An 18286-nucleotide genomic window follows, 5' to 3' on the forward strand; every position below is an offset into this window, starting at 1 on the left:
ACAGAAGAATTCCGAAAGGAGATCATCACATCATCACACTTACAGCTCACCATGGAGCATGACCAGTAATACATCAATCACAATTTGAGAATCCATAGCTGGCGATACAGTACCAAGGCATTAACATACTGATGAGTGCAGTGGTAGTCCCATCTTTCCATCCATCAGGCCCAGGTCATAATGTTATCCACTTTCCCCTTACCTTGTTGAATTTCTGAGGGCATCGCCTGCTTTTATAAGTGACTTTCTCTGCTGCCATATACATGTCCATCCCATTCTTCCATACCTGTATAGTCGGGACTGCTGTCCCCCATAATTTCACGACATCCCTCTTCGCCACTATTAGACCTAGATTGCTGAAGAGAAGTATGTGCCATGGTACATCCAGATCATTCGAAATGCCCAGAAGCATGTATTTCGGATCAAGTGGGATGTAATGTCCGAAACGGCGCTAAATTCTTGTGCTATCATATTCCAGTAAGTTTGAATGATCGGACAGTCACTCTATTCCCATTGCATCTCTCACACACACCAGGGATGTCGCTTTCTTCATTGTATGGTTTGATTTGTAAGCTTGTAAAGTGCGTGAATGCCCGAGGGCGTCTTGGCGCTACAGTTAGATGCACTTCAGGTTACTGCAGAGTACTGTTTTAGCTTAATAGGGGTACAACCATGTCTTGACTGCCTTTCTGAAACTCTGAAGCAATGGGCTACTTTTTATATTGATAGGTAGAAGGTTCCATAGCTTGGCTGTCTTCAGCAGGAAGCTTCTTCCTCCCCACCTAGCCTGCTTGAACTTGGGTACTTGAAGAAGTTTGGCGAGAGCGGATCTTAAACTTCTTGCTGGGACATACCATTTGAAATGAGTTCTCAGGAACTGTGGTCCTAAGCCAAGGAGTGCCTTATATGCCAGACACAGAGACTTAAACGTTATCCTTTTGTCCACCGGCAGCCAGTGAAGGGCCTTCAGTCAGTGGGAGACTGATTCGGATCTAGGAATGTCTAGCTCTAGCCTTACTGCTGCGTTCCGGAGAAGTTGCAGTTTAGTTAGATATTGAGTTTGAATCCCTGCATATAAACAAGGCAGTGCCGTGACCACTGTTTTGCGTGAATCAAGGGGGATAAACGGACATATTCTTCTGATCATTTTCAATATATACCAAATGGATGAGGACAGAATATTGGTCTGGGCATTAAAGGTCAGTTTGTCATCGAATATGAATCCGAGATTTTTGACTTTACCTTCTGGGATTGGACAATCACCCAGACTGTCAGGCCACCATTTGGGGGACCAGAAATCTGCGTTGGTGCCCAGAAGCATGACCTCTGTTTTATCGCCGTTCAGCTTTAAACAGTTACGCTGCATCCATTGATTGACTTGCATCATGCAGTCCCTGAAGCAATCTGTAGTGATCATAATAGACCCTATGCAGTGCATTGAACTGGTTTAACCTCAGATGGGACTTTATGGCTACCTACCTCCCTGGGATGCTTCAGAGCCGCCTCTTAGTCTATCGTCCAGCTCTCCTGTGTCCCTCCCCACCCCTTTTTCAGCTTGCTCAGTGTATCAGGCACGTTCAGGATTTTGTATATGAGGGAGACTGTGCCCTTCTGATACTCCTCCATAAGTATTCTACCTTCTTGGTGAGCATTTTCTGATATTTGTCTCCCCCAGCCGCCATGCGTGTTGCATGTGGTATGTAGTATAGGTATTGGGTCGGACTTGGTGGTATTCCTTCTGGCATGAGAGATAGGGCATAAGCTCCCTATGTTCCAGGAGATCTCCAATTTAAGAGAACCACCTCGATTCCCCCCCCCCCCCCCCCCCCCCCCCCGCTGCCCCAGTTCCTGCATTATGGATCCTACCTGCAGTGGTGTCTCCCTGGTTACTATATTGGCCCATCCTATACATCTGGTTGCCTTCACCCATGTGTCTTGGGCTGCCTGAGTGGCCGGTAACAACTGTCGGACTCCTTTCTCCCCAGAAATGTAGTGCAGGTGGGTTCGCACCTGTAACTTGGCCAACTCTAGCCGGTATGTCGAGTGGTACTGTTGTGCAAGTTCCCAATCATTAATATCTATCAGATGAGCGGCCCAATAGTAGGCCTTCACTTCGGAATGCTCTTGCATATTAACTTTGTTTATTTTTTTATCTTTAAAGGTTTTTCAGAACAAAAAATAGAAATGAGAGGTAGGAAGAGTGAAAAGGTGAGGTCCAAGAAGCACATTACAGGTTGTATACATGAGACAAGTTCATAGTGTTGCAACACATAGATATATACATTCAGTTACAGAGGAGGAGGATAAACAGTCATTAATAAGTACATCTTCATGACAAATAGTGGTCAGTTAGAACTGCAAGGTGTGCCGGGCCTGGATGGGGCCATAAGTCAGGGAACTGATTGGAGGGGTATGGTGGTTGATGCATCACTGGGTAATTGGGGGGGGGGGGCTGCTATGAAGCAGAGGTATCTAGGGTAAGCAGGTAAGTACAAAGTGGTTACCAGATGTCTTTTGGTCATGCAGAGGGGTGTTGTAAAGAAGAGCAAACTTTGCTCGATAAGTCACAGTAAGTCATACTGCGGAGCCAAACATTCTTGGTGGGATGCACCCTACTGCCCCAGTGTATTAAGATATCTCTCTTCGCTAATAAGAGAGCAATGGCCGTGTACCTGCGGTAACCCACTGGGCCGGCTGAGACATTGCCCAGCAGCGCCAACACAGGGGAGGGACTCAAAGTCAGGGGAATAATCTGTGAAAGAGTGTTAAATATCGCTGTCCAATATATGGCAATGTATGGGCACGATTCGAAAGCCTCCACCCGAGACCTTTGCGTGAGAACCTACCCTATGGCCAATATCTGAGGCTTCGTAGGAACTGCAGTGAACTTGCAGATTACAAGAATCAAGCAGAGGATCTCACCAAAAAGCTGCAAAATCGGGGGTATCCGACCAAGATTCTCCAAAAAAGCCAAAAACGTGCGCGGAATCAACCGCGTTCCGGTCTCTTAGAACAGACAAACAAAACAGCAGGAGAAATACCCCTGACATGTGTTACTACTTACAACACCATTTCCAATGACGTCTCCCGTATAATAAGGAAACACTGGAATATCCTAAATACTGGCAACTTGAGGTGGGAAAAACCCTTGTTTTCTTTCAAAAGAGCACAGAGCATAAAGGACAGGGTGGTCAACACAAGACCAAAAAAGACAATCCCAGAAAGGGAAACACAAACAACTCTATGGGATTTACCGAAAGTGACAGGCCATTACAGATGTGGAACCTGCAGTGTCTGCCCCTTCACAATGAACACAAAAACACTGCAATTGGAACCAAATAAAACCTGGACTATCAGGAGTCATACAAATTGCAACAGTGAGAATGTTGTCTACATGCTCACATGCCCGTGTGACCTAAGATACGTGGGTATGACGAGCCGGAAGATAAAACTCCGGATAGGTGAGCATAGAAGCACTATTAGGTGCCAAAAGACTAACAAGAGACTCACTGAACATTTTCTTTCAAAAGGCCATACACCAGATGACTTGGAATGGACTATTATTGAGCAAGTCAAGCCAGGAACTAATCTGACTAAACGACTTTTTGAAAAGGAGCAAAGATGGGTATACAGATTGTCTACCCACAAGTCTGGCTTGAACGACAATATCCCGTGGAACAGTGTACTGACATAAATACCTACCCACAAACAATTTTATGATGTGTTCATAAATTGCGTAACCACCTAGCAAGACAAAGACTTCAAAATTATACATTTAACAAAGTCGAATATGAATTCTGACTCTGCCCGCTGATCCGTTATAAATATATCCCCAACAGGTCTTGGAAATGAAGAAATGCCCTTAAAAATACATAAAAAACGATTCCATACTAAATGCGATTGGTCTCCATAGAAACGTAAACAAGAGTCTTGCCCCCGTCGTTTCTGCTAGAGACCGCTGACATCACTCGGGAGCGCCGCCCTCGGAGAAACCCGACTGGCCAAACGGCAGGTCACGTGATTACACCACGTGATACGGCCACGCCCAACCAGGAAGCGCTCCAAACGGTACTTTACCGGCAGCCACAGAGAGCACCGGATACTCCTCGGGGCACCACCAGCCGGAACCAAGTAGGTTTACCGCCTGATGATCAGAAGCAGCAAGTAAGTGATGCGCGATCGTTTAAAAGAAGGAACAAGTGGTTCCTCGCATTTCTGAATAAAAAGCCCGCTGGCAATGTCACATGTACAAATTGCCAGGAAACTAAAACCGGGCAAACCTTTTCTCTTTTTCTCCTTTTGCTACGTAACGACTTTAAGGAGACGGACTCTTGCCGTCTTGGAAGTGCAGGTGCCCATGAAGCGGCAAATACCGCAAGGAAGCGTAAGCAAAATATTATACCAGTCGCAATTCACAAACAGCGACGTCACGACTGCTCACAAATTTCAGCAGCCGTTCACTTCGTGATCACAAATAGAGATCACTCACTCATAGCACGCCGAAATTATTTTTCACCAGCTATTCACTAAATGCCAAAACCAGGCCGACACCACTTCTTTGGCATTATTCGAGTAGCGACCAGCCACAGTCTTGTAATAGCAATGTAGCACAACTAGATGAATCCCTCTGTTTCACAACTTAGGACTATCATCAACTATTGACTCGGTATGACTTTATATGTTAAATGTGGCATATATGTATTGTCTACCCCTGTATGTGACCCCGCCCTGTTTGTTTTTTGTTTCCCTGTTTTTACAAGTTTTTTCTTTGAACAAAAGAATAAGCACTTATTTTACACGAGTCCACAATTTGTGCACTCTAAATTTGGACTAGGGCAGGACGCACCTTAGCGTGTGTGGACCACCCAGTTCATTATCATGGTCCTGACGAAAACCAATGAATAATACAATGGTTGAAACATGTAGACCTTTTTAACCTATAGCATTTATCACACCTCACATAGCACACTTAGCTATTTTTATCAAACACTAATCATACCACCGAAGCCTACCTAATTAGGCATAGGTGCAACACGTTTTTAACTAAGGGTTCAAGCACTCAAGAATAAATAACTTGCAGTGAGTAGTGTTGGCCCTTTTTAAATCACTTGTTTGATCGCCCTGTATATATAAAAGAAAAACGAACCAGCTCCACTGTAATCAGGTGTCGCAGCACACCCTATAGGCACTCGGCCTATGGGGTGGGACCCCGATGATTAAGCATGTCACCAACTAGGTTGGTGAGTGAGGGGTCTTCTATAAGGATATGCATTATCCTAAAACAGGCTGAGGCACATGATGCTGAATTGAGCACTTGAGCCCGTATCCAGAGGAACCCCCTTTTTTTGTTCTCTCTGTTTTGAGTAGATACTCCTCCATTGTTTTTGTAATGTATGGGCAGGTCCAGGTCAGGTGTGGGAAGTCTGCCCCCAGAGAATGGCATTTAGGGCTGTTTGAAGGCATGGTAGTATCAATCTCGGCAAGCTTGGGAGGGGTTGTGTAAGAGTGATATAAAAAGTGGAAATGGAGAAGTTTATGATGGTGGTTGGGGGACACAACCTAAATTTGTGAACAGCTAAAAGCCCAGTCTCTGTCAGATATAGCATGTCCCAGGTCCTCTTCCCAGCGTCATCAGACCCCACTGTCATGTGTATGTCTGAGTGCCATACATGCGCGGTAGAATTTCGTGATCAGGTGGGAGCCCTCTGAATCCGTGATTAAGAGTGTATGTGGGGAGGGGGCGAGCCCTCAAGGGCGAAGGAATAGGAGGGTATGCAGGTCCGTAACGTGCTGTGTAGCCTATTCAGGATAAACCATGAAACCGTCTGGTGACCGTGCGCGGTAAAAATGATTTTAACATAACATAACATATATGACGCTGTCTCGTCCTGCGCGATGGCTGAAAGTGATCGGTAAGAGCTCATCTGGAAATACATCCCCAAAGGTGCAGAGGTAAAGCTTGATCATGGTGCGTTGTACCAGCTTCTCTGCCGTGAGTGGTAGCCGGGTTTCAGGGACAGACAGTTCAGGAGAGTATAAAAGATTAAAGCTGAATGTCCCGCAGTGTTTCTGCCACTCCCAGCATGCTGTGGATAAGATCTGAATATCCGCCGGGTCTAACTTCAGGCTCTGTGGCAACAGCGCTTTTAAAGGGTGCAGGGTCTGCTAGATCTTGTTCCGGCTTAATGTAGGGTAGGTGTGCGTTGGGGTGGAACGAGAAATAAGCAAACTGGGCCTAAGCAACCAGGTAGTACAGGCGGAAATCAGGGACGGTGAACCCTCCTCGTTGTAGGGAAGGGTGAGTGCTTCTCAAGCAATCTGGGGCTTACGATTGGCCCAGATTAATTTGAGCAATAGGCTGTGCAGCCGTGTGAAAAAGGAGTTTGTCAGCAGGATGTTAATGCTTACGAATAAGTACAAGAAGTGGGGGAGAACTTTAATGTTCGAGGCATGTGTGCTGCTGAAGTCCTATCTGTGCATAGATCGCCGCCTAGTGTTGGGTCCGGATGATTGCACCTTGTTGTCCTGGTAGAGTCTCCGAAGTATCACGAGATAGGTGACTCCTTCCCGTGACTATAGTGCGCATGGGCATCTTCTCCATCTTCAGATTGTTTTTTCCCGCCATTGGGTTCGGATGTTATTCCTATACTCCAACTTTGGAATTGAAACTAAACTTTTCTAGAGGCCAAAAGGCCTTCGACTTCGACAGTATTGTTCTCGCTCGGTACTTCTTGACTCGATCAAGCTTTCCATCTCGACTCGGTCGTCGGCGCGGGCTGTTGAGCCTTTTCGACACCATGTGGGCCTGCTGTCGATGGAAAGCAGCCCGTTCAAAAGGTGCCCACAATGCCACTCCAAGTTCCCGCATACTGACAGACACACAGTATGCAACAAGTGCCTATCACCAGACCACAAGGAAGAAACCTGCCCAGCCTGTGCCCAATTCCGTTCGAAGAAAACCATCCGGATTCGACGGGCCGATAGGCAAGAGATGCAGCGACAGGCACCGGAACCAGACAACATTTTCGAGGATGAACAAGAACTTCCAGAATGGGAAGATTCGGATCTAGAGATAGTCACCGTAGAGGACCACTCGGACTCCGATGACGAAATCCCACCGGGGCAAACCGTGAGTCCATTACCCCCGACACCAATTATCCCGTTACAGAATGCTCCGATCACGGCATCGCCCAAAGGCCTTAGCCAAGATCCAAAACATCATTCAGCAGCCCCGCCGTCTGGCTCGGCTCCGAAAACAAAGATTAAGCGTTCAGACACCCCAGGTCCAAGTAACGTTATCCCAAAGAAGGTTCTAGAACCCAAAAAGGTCGTCGACCCGAAGGGCGTCGAACTGAAATAGGCCGTACAGCCTAAGGGCGTCGACCCGAAGAAGGCCGTCGAGCCAAAATGCGCAGAACCAAAGAAGGCCGTCGAGCCAAAGAAGGCCGCTGAAACAAAGGGCGCCGACCCTAAGAAGGCCGTCGACCCAAAGAAGGCCGCTGCGCCGAAAGTCGTCGAACCGAAGAAGGTCGCCGACACAGAGGGCGTCGTACCGAAGCCTGTGGCCCAGCCGAAGAAGGTTACCGAGCCAAACAAAGGCAGCGACCCAAAGACAAGTGTTCCTAAAAAAACGGTCGATCTGAAAAAAATCGTCGACTTGACAAAAGACAGTCAACCTAAAAAACCTGTCGAGCACAGAAAGCGCATCGAACCTAAAGATCCGGTCGATCCGCAATCAGTCGTCGACCTGGACAAAGAGGCCGAGCCGAGGAAGAGCAATAAGGCACCGAAAGTCTTCGAACCAAAAAAGGTTGTCGACCCGAAGGCAACACTCGATCCAAAAAAGACCGAGCCATAGAAGTCAAAGACACAGCCACGGACAGTGGAAGAAGAACTCTTCCATCCAGAGCCATCAGAAGATCAGTCAAAAATATATATAAACCCTGACACTGGTAAAGTCACAATCCTACACAGGAAGAAGAGGCCATTGGACACGGACTCTCATTCCCCCATTCCTCCAAAGAAAAAGGACTTTGGGACTTCTCCCTCTAGACCCTTCATTCCTTTCTATCCCACTATGCCTACTACGCCTTTTGCTCCTTACTCTCCTACGCACTCTGGGGACAATGAGGGCGACACAGGGGAAGATCCTCAATATGATTATAACTATCCAGAGGATCCTAACCCTCAAAATGAACCATGGGTAGAGCCGACTGATCCATATGACACGCATCCCATCCCAGACACCTCCTCTTACCCAACAAAGCCGTCACCTACTGACGACACCATTGTCTTCTACCAGCTCATAGATAGGGCAGCGCAGAACCACAACGTAGACATGCACAATGAACCTACAGACGAAGACTTTTTATTTGACACATTCCCTACTTCTGAGAAAAATATCAGAACACTTCCTATGTTGAAAGGGGTACTAAAACACGCGCCAGATATATTTAAAGATACAGCCAGGGCACGCGTATTAATCCCAGGATTGAAAAGAAATATAGAGCGGCCCCTACAGACCCTGCTTATATCAGGTCAGTTACCATTAGATTCACTAGTAGTGGCTAATGCTCGCAAAAGGGCCAACTCACAGACAACAGGAGAAGCTCCCCCTCCTGATAAGGAGTCCAAAATACTAGAGGCCTTGGGTAAAAGAGTAGCATCACAGGCCTCCAATTCATGGAGAATTGCAAATACACAAGCTCTACTAGCTCGTTGCAACAGAGCACACTAGCTTGAAAGTTTGATGCAACACTTGCCTGAGCCTTGCAAAGCCCAAGCTAACGACCTCATACAGAAGGGGAAATTTATTACCAACGCCTCCATTAAATGTGCGCTTGATGCAGCTGACACTGCAGCTAGGTCCATTAACACTAGCGTCTTATTACGAAGACATGCATGGCTACGCATTTCTGGCTTTAAGAACGAGGTGCAATCCACCATTCTTAACCAACCAGTCAATCAAGACTTCCTTTTCGGCCCTGCAGTCGACACCATTTTAGACAAAATGAAAAAGGATACAGAAACTGCAAAATCAATGGGTGCATTGCAGTTTCAACACAGAGGTTCCTTTCGACGCTCCTAATACAGAGCAGCTACACGGGGCAATACTTCGCAAACCTCATCTACATATAAAAGCAAAACCCAAGGTTCCTTTAACAAGAAATCCAACAGAGGGGGGTATAGGGGCAACAATAATAAGGGAAGAGGACGTGGAGGCAATAACACCAGAGCCTCCACTGCCGCAAACAGTGACTTCATCACACTACCTCCAGACCATCTAACACCGGTCGGAGGCAGGATCCAACAATTCCTACCTGTCTGGAACGCAATTACCACAGACAGGTGGGTGAGAAAAATTATCCAGTATTGTTATTGCCTAGAACTCACTTCTACTTCACCAAACATACCACCCAGACACTGCCCTATGTCCAAAGAACACATCACCCTGCTACAACAAGAAGTGAAATGCATGCTGGAAAAGGGGGCAATAGAGCCAGTCCCTTTCCAACACCAAGGGACAGGAGTATACTCACTATACTTCCTTATTCCCAAGAAGGACGGTTCACTCAGACCAATATTGGACCTCAGACCCCTAAATCAATACATACTGTTGGAGCACTTCCACATGATCACACTACAGCAAGTGCTCCAGTTGCTCCAACAAGGAGACTTCCTAGCAACATTGGACCTCAAGGATGCATATTTTCACATACCCATCCACCCAGCTCACAGAAAATACCTCCGGTTCACAATAGAAGGTCAACACTACCAATTCAAGGTTCTCCCTTTCGGGGTAACCACGGCCCCAAGGGTGTTTACAAAATGCCTAGTGACAGTAGCTGCACATCTCAGGAGGCAACACATCCACGTGCTCCCATACCTAGACGATTGGCTAATACATGCAAAATCGTACAAACAGTGTGCAAGAGACACGTCTCAAACACTTCAGCTGCTACACAGCCTAGGTTTTTCCATAAACTACCCTAAATCGCATCTACAACCATCCCACACACAACAATATCTGGGAGCTACTATAGATACTTCAGCGGCAAAGGCATATCCAAACTCAGCGAGGATAGCCAGCATGCAGATGCTCATTCGCAAGTTTCTGCCACAACACTCTTTGCCAGCTCGAGTTTTCATGCAGCTCATAGGCATGATGGCCTCCTGCATATTCATTGTCCCCCATGCCCGACTTCAAATGCTTCCATTGCAAGAATGCCTAGCACGGCAGTGGAACCAAGCTCAAGGACAACTAAAAGACCTAGTGTTGGTAGACAGTTGCGCTTACAACTCTCTTCAGTGGTGGAACCCACAAAACCTTTCCAAGGGGCGACTGTTCCAATAGCAAGTTCCCCAACTAGTTCTAACAGCGGACGCATCACTGACAGGTTGGGGAGCCCACCTACTTCAATACACAGTACAAGGGCTCTGGACAATCAAACAAAAGAAACTGCATATCAACCAACTAGAGTTGCTAGCAATATTCTTAGCCCTAAAAGCATTCCAAAAATACTTGTACAGCAAGACTGTGTTGATCTGGACGGACAACATGACAGCCATGTACTATAGCCAGAAACAGGGTGGAACACACTCCCCACAGCTGTCCCACTTGGCACAGAGCATATGGAAGTGGGCAATTCCAAAAGAAATCTTTCTCCTGGCAGAACACCTCCCCGGAAAAGACAATCAAATAGCGGATCTGCTCAGCAGACACAGCCGACAACTACACGAATGGGAGATTCACCCCCAAGTTCTCCAGCCATTCTTCAAACAGTGGGGGCACCCAGAAATAGACCTGTTTGCCACAAACAAAAACTCAAAATGCTGGTACTTTGCTGCCAGGTTCCCACATCCGTTGTCACAGGGCAATGCGATATGGATGAACTGGTCAGGCAGATTTGGGTCCGCTTTTCCCCCAGCACCACTGATTCCGCTGGTGGCGCGCAAACTGCGGCAACAGTCACTCACACTGATCCTAATTGCTCCCACATGGGCGAGACAGCCATGGTACACAACTTTCCTGGAGCTTTCAGTAGTTCCTCATCAAAGGCTGCGCCTCGCACCCCATCTTCTAACTCAGAACCATGGAGAAATCAGACACCCAGATCCCAATCAGATGAACCTAGCGAACTGGCTCCGGAAATCTTAGAATTTGGATACCTTAACTTGCCTTCAGACTGCATGAACATCATTAAGGAGGCAAGACAACCAACTACTAGAGCATGCTATGCAGCTAAATGGAAGAGATGTGTTATTTACTGCAACAATAACCAAATCAACCCATTAGATGCTTCCATACAGAACATTATATGTTACCTACTGCATCTTCAAAGATGCAACCTAGCATACTCTTCCATAAGGCTATACCTCGCTGCTATAGCAGCATACCTTCAAAACAGGCAACACCTTTCACTGTTTAGAGTACCAGCAATCAAGGCCTTTATGGAGGGTCTTAAAAGGGTGATTCCTCCAAGGCTCCCACCTTCCCCAGTCTGGAACTTAAATATAGTACTTACCAGACTTATGGGACCTCCTTTTGAACCTCTACACTCATGCGAATTGCAATTTCTAACATGGAAGGTGGCATTCTTGATTGCCATTACCTCACTCAGGCGAGTTAGCGAACTACAAGCACTAACAATTCAAGAACCTTCATGCAAATGCATGCTAACAGGGTAGTTCTTAGAACAAACCCTAAGTTTATGCCAAAGGTCGTATCCACTTTCCATATTAATCAATCAATAGAACTCCCAGTGTTCTTCCAAAATCCACAGTCAGTAGCGGAAAGAGCCCTACACACACTGAATGTAAAGAGAGCTCTGCTTTATTATGTGGACAGAACGAAATCATTTAGAAAAACAAAGCAATTATTTGTTGCTTTTTCACCACAACATAAAGGGAATCCCATATCAAAGTCAGGAATAGCCAGATGGATAGTTAAATGCATTCAAATATGTTATCAAAAGGCTAAACGCACTTTAACTGTACCCCAAAGAGCGCACTCTACGCGAAAATGGGGGCATCCATGGCTTTCCTAGGAAATATTCCTCTTGAAGACATATGTAGAGCAGCCACATGGACTACCACACACACTTTCACAAAACACTACTGTGTAAACGTGCAAACAAAGCAGCAAGCTGCTGTAGGCCAGGCTGTCCTCAAAACTATTTCAAACTGCTGCAGCTGGCACAGGTAATGACTGCTAGAGGAGATACAGCTATCCAGTCTATGCACAGATATGAATTCAGCAGCCCACATGCCTCGAACGGAATATGCTACTTACCAGCATGCATCTGTTCTTGGCATGTAGGGCTGCTGACATTCATATCGCCCGCCCTCCACCCCGGTGCCTGTTGCAGCTGCAGCATTATCTTTTGCATGGCCATCTGCTACTTTACTATCTCCATCTCTGCCACAATGGTGAAAAACAATCTGAAGATGGAGAAGATGCCCATGCGCCCTATAGTCCAGGGGAGGAGTCACCTATCTCTGGACAACAAGGTGCAATCATCCGAACCCAACACTAGGCGGCAATCCATGCACAGATATGAATGTCAGCAGCCCTACATGCCAAGAACAGATGCATACTGGTAAGTAGCATATTCCTTTAATGATAGCTATGCGACCAACCATGGAGAGACATAATTGGATCCAGCAATCCACCTGCATAGAAAGTCTATCCATGGCAGGAAGTAGTTCAGATGGATAATCTGCTGCTTGTTCCTGTGGAGGACGATCCCCAGATATTTGGTGGAGCGGGTGACCACCTGAAAGGGTGCTCACATGATAGGGGAGTGGTGGCTTCTATTAGAGGAAATAATGCAGATTTCGCCCAATTAATATGTAGACCCGAATGACTGCCAAATTGAACTATCTCCCGCACCAAGGGTTCCAGATTGTCTGAGGGACGGCAAACAAACAATAGAACATAGTTGGCGTACATTGACACCAGGAGAGGGCCAAATTTAAATTGAAGGCTATGGTACATAGGTCGCCCCTACAGTTGATGAATTAAAGGATCCATGGCTATAATAAACAGAAGGGAGGGATAGCGGCCAACTTGTCTAGTGCCTAGGGATATGGAAAAGGGTTCTGAGATGGAGCCATGAACCCAAAGACGGGCAGTGGGGTTAGAATACAGCAGGGAGACTAGGGCTGTGAATCTGTTGGGGATGCCAAACTTGCACAGCATCGCGTGAAGGAAAGGCCATTTAAGGGAATTGAAAGCCTTCTCTGCATCCAAAACCCCAACCACTGAGAGGGTTTCTGGGGGATACTTGATTCAAGACGGAGAACACAGCTCGAAGATTAAGGATACTGGGCCTATGTGATATGAACCCGGTTTGGATTTGGAAACAATATTTGATCAAGCAGGAGTGATAACCTATTGGCTATTGCTGTAGCTAATATTTTATTGTCAAAGTTAATTAGGGACAGGGGCCTTTAGTATAAACATTGGGTGCGGTCCTTTCCTGGCTCAAGAAGCAGGGAGATTGCCGCTTCACGCATTATTGGGGTAGGGCCCCATTGGTTAAGGATTGAGCGTAGACTTCTAAAAGGTGCAGAATCAAGACGTGCTTATACACCTTCTAGAAAGTGCCTTGAAGGCCATCGAGGCCAGAGAACTTCGAGCCATCTAGAGAGTAAATAACCTTGCTGATCTCCTCCGCAGAAAAGGCCCACTCAGGAACTGTGACTGCCCAGTAGTGAGCCAAAACAAGACTATTTCCTCTGGGTAGACTAGTTGAGCTGCTGCGTTCGAAGACAACAGAGTTGTAAATAAGGATTTGTAATAGGAGACAAGCTCCCAGATTGTGGCACTGTTGCTTGTAACATGGGTCCTGTCATCAAGATGGATATCTGTGATATAGCCGGCACCTCTTGGGGAGCGCAGGAGGTGCACAAGTGTTTGCCCAGGCCGGCCTCTTCGCTGTATCTGCATGCTGCTGCGTGTTTGGCCAGTAGGGTTTCTCCTCTGTCTGCCACGTCGTTAAATTCCTCTGAAGATTGAGTGGTTGTGAAAGGACAATAAGGAAGGGTGGAGAGTAGCCTCCCTATCTATGGACATCAGCTCGCGCTCTTCCGGCGCAAAACTGTTGAGGTTGTCCTGCAATAATCCGGCCTGCTTCGAAATGCAGACGCTGCAGATATACACCTTGACAGCATCCCACAAAGTGGCATACTGGCTTCACCGATCCCGTATTAATATCGAAATATTCAAGAATGGCACTACGTAGCTCTGAGCACAGAAACCTCACATAGAAAGGCAGTCGTAGGAAAGGACGAACGATGCTCCCAGACCCTGTCATATGGGAGCGTGAGTTGCTGACGAAATGGATCATGGTCCGAGAGCGTGCGTGGCAACATCTGTACCTCCTGAAGCCACGGGCTAGAGGTCGCAGATATTCTAGGTGGGATCAAACAGAGTGAGGGTCTAAATAGAAAGTATAGCCTGGGGTAGTGGTGCAATGCAGGACCCAGGCTTCTGTAAGTATGTGTGCGTCTGTCATGTAACGGAGAATACGCAAAGAGAGCGGTTTGCCTCCTGGACAAGAGCTTGAGGAGTCCAGTAAGAAATTCAAGTCACCGCCCAGCAATATGAAATCAGAGTCAAACCTGTCCAAGAAGGTGGAGATGCTGTGGAATAAGCTGAGGGTCATCCGTGTTAGGGGGCGTATGTTTAAAAGCAGAAGAAGTTTCCTCGCCAACATCATCACTGTCACAAGCAGGAACTGGCCCTGATTGTCCGCTATATGAAATATATGCTGTAGTTGGCAAAGTATCTGTTTGGCCCCCATGTAGCCGCGAATGGGGGGGGGGGGCGTCTTCTGTGGGGGAAGATGTTTCTTGCAGAAATGTAACATTGATCCTGTGGCCGTTAAGATATAAGACCAATTTGCCCTTTTGCTGGCTATTCAAACCACTAACATTCCAGGTGCGAAGCACCAAATCTAAAGTTTGTCTAGAGTCCCCCATCGAAAGAACAGTCCCCAGCCCGCATGTCTGTTTACAATTGACATCGCCTCATGAAAAAAAGAGGGATAGGTAAAAAGAGAAGAAACACTAGAACGAAGAATAACCACAACTACACCCCAATAATCCCACCCCTCACCAGGCGAAGAAGGCCAGGTGAATCCCCATGACTTCAATTCCATGAACAAAGAACTCAACAAATCGTAATACGGAGACATCTGTGGGGGGCGCGTAACGCTTCAAAACTCAGTGCTAATTCTGCAAAGTTTGAATTAACGATGGATACTCTGGAGGGCAGAGAATGGTGAGGATGGTTCAGGACTTGGTCTCCACGGCACGACATAGAGGAGATGGAACCCTGCCACAGGCGATGGGGAAGGATGTGTGCTTGATGGGGCAGGTAAACTGGGAGGGAAAGGTTTGGCGCCGGCTGCTATGTTCAAGTCTGGAGAGGAGCGGCTTGGGGATATGTGAGGAGAGCAGTGTTCAGAATTGCCCAGCTGCTTGCACAGGGCGAGGACATCTGCTGGAGTATCAAAGAGCAGTGGCCTTCCATCTACCATTTAGCGGAGCCTGGCCAGGCATTGAATTTCCACCGTGCCTCCTGCACCGCAAGCGTGAAGTCAGGGTACATCAAAAGCATAGCACCATGGTACTGTAAAGGGGCTGTAATTTAGATTATAGGCCACAATAAGGCGTGGTAGTGCCCCTAGCAGGGGGGGACGTGGGCCTAAGGATCAATGTGCTCTTTCAACTATGAAGGTGGAGGAAAAGTGTTGGGCTCCCAGGAGATCGTTGAGCAGGGTTTCGACAAAGTGTTCAAAGAGCCCCATGTTTGTGGATTCCACAAGGCCAAGATTGTGGATGTTATTTCAGCAGACACTGTCTCCTCCAGCCGTCACAGTAGTGTAGCATTGTTGTCTTCCTGGGTCGACACCAGCTCCTCGACCGCATCCAGCTGCATACCACCATGCCTGTCCTGGCGCTCCCCCATGTGGTCCAGGTGAGCCGCCAGTGTGTCAAAGCACACGTCAATGGCACGAAAGCCAGCCTAAAGCTCTGTCACAATGGCTGCGGCGCCCCGAGAGGTCCGTCGCCTAGTGCGCTTCATCAATATCTGATGGAGGAGCCTGGCGGATCTGATGATCTTGATCTGTTGACCTGTCGGATGTGAGCTTCCCCTGCTTGGGGTTGTTGCCGCCCATGGTGGGGTGGCGTTTGCAAGGCAGTTGGGAGCCGGAGGCTGAGGCGGGGGATGGGGACACCAGTCCATGAGGTTGTGTGGTCATGCTCAGTGAGAAAGGGTTCCGCTGTTGCCACCCTGTGCAGCCAGTTCCTACGAGGGGTCCCTGGTTGAGGCACCGCCGCAGTCACCAGCAATGAAGATGATGTTTGCACAAAATGCTGTGGAGGCAACCCAGCTCCACGTAGAGGGGCGGTGGACTGGAGGCCTCAAAGCAGAGCGTGAGGGGGTGGAGTGCCACCGGCGTGTACTCCCTTTTAGTGGATATGGACTATAGGAAGTAGATACAGTTTATATGCGGTGCCGACCCAGGCCGCGTGGAGCTGTTGGATCCGGTCCCATAGCAGCGGCTTCTAGCCTTCCCCAGCCGCACATAGCACAGCCCGCAGTGCAGCAGGATCAGTCATTTGGCAGGGAGGAGGCAGCATCCCAGGCCTCCGTCTTGTGGTGGGATTCGGCAGTGGGTCCCTGCCCCCCATGGAGTAGCCACCTCTAGCGGAAACCCCAAGGAAACCCAGCGGTAAACAACCTTTACAACGCAACTTTTACATCGCAGAGCCTTTACAACGCAACCATTACAACACAAACTATTACAACGCATTGCTCTGGGGGGCGCTCTAGGATAGGGAATAGGTTAATTTACTATCCAATAACCTTCCCTAGTGTCCACGGGGACTGGAGTTGGAATAGTAAATTAAACTATTCACTATCCAGCACCCCAAAGCACTATGCGTTGTAATGGACTGCGTTGTAATACTTGCGTTGTAAAGGCATGCGATGTAAAAGCATGCGTTGTAATGTCATACATCCAAACCCAGCCAGGCCCGGCCGGATGCCACTGCCGGAGTCCCAGGCCCGCCTGCAGCGTGCACGCCACAGGAGTCTCCTAGGCGGGGCAGCACAGCTCCCCCAGTAGGGAAGACAACAGGGCCCCAGCAGGATCATCGGGTGGGGGGGCTAGCAAGGCGTCTCAGGCTCACCCGTGGCCCCGGGTCGCTGCGGGGCCTCTGAGGTGGGCTGGGCCGCACCTCCCCTCAGTGGCTCACACTGGTCAGGAGTGGCCGCAGGAACTCAGTGATGGGTCTCCGCATCTCCCATGGGGTCAGTCAACTCCAAATGTCCATGCTGATGGGTGGAGAAGCGAGAATTGAACCCACTACCCTCTGAATGCGTGCATTCGGTTCCAGAGCTTCATCGCCATGCGGCCATGTTGGTCAGCGACTAGGCCACACCCCACCATTAACTTTATTTTTAACTTGCAATGTTTATTACAACATTTTGAATTGGTTCAGAATAACCAAATAGATTAAGTTGGAAAAATAAATCCAATAATAAAAGGTACTGAGATATGAATAGGAAATGCCACCAACGTTCTAAGGCCAAAGCATCTGCTTTACACAACTAAGTAATAAAAAGCAACATTCCACAATACTATTAGAAGCTGTCTGCCTTTCCGTGGGAAGAGATCTTATCTTGACAGTGAATATTGCCTCAACAATGTGAACAGCTTTTGTAGAAGTACCGTAAATGCATGTAGCTAGGGGAAGTTACAAATAAAGTTCCATACAAAAGCGAATGAAGACCGTAAATCGGTTATGGGAACTGATAAGAGCACCTTTTTAACATATACTAAACACAAGAAATTTCACAAGCACAGTGGTAAACCTAAAAACATATTCTGTTTCTTCTCACTTGTGATGTTCTTGGCGGTATTAAGAGATTGGCAGTATTAGTTTGGAATAATGCTGGAAGTGCTATTTATTGATGTAACTACAGGTGCACAAACTGGTCTAATGCAAACATGTGGCTTACACTTCGGCCTGTCTTATCGATCTCAATACTGTATGAATGCATAAAAGGACTTACCAGCTCTAGCTCTCAGTATATAAATACATTCTGGACTTTCCGTTTGCTGACCGCTGCTCCTTGCAACTTGCTGTCTACTTCTCCTCCAGCAGTGACGTCCAGGTCATTACTTTAAATTAACTTAGACTTACTACCCTGGACCCTGCAGAGGCATATTATAGATGTAGCGGACTGTCTGTAAAATGTCTGTGAATT

At 47.6% G+C, this 18286-nt stretch overlaps 1 protein-coding gene across 3 annotated transcripts in view; it reads left to right on the top strand.

The window, feature by feature from the left end:
• PDE3B (phosphodiesterase 3B) overlaps positions 1-18286 on the top strand; it is a 1530363-nt gene that overhangs the window by 1173163 nt on the left and 338914 nt on the right. The gene's annotated exons all lie outside the window — the stretch shown is intronic.

This window comes from Lissotriton helveticus, chromosome 3_1 (assembly GCF_964261635.1).
Source record: "Lissotriton helveticus chromosome 3_1, aLisHel1.1, whole genome shotgun sequence".
In the NCBI taxonomy this organism is placed as follows: Eukaryota; Metazoa; Chordata; class Amphibia; order Caudata; family Salamandridae; genus Lissotriton; species Lissotriton helveticus.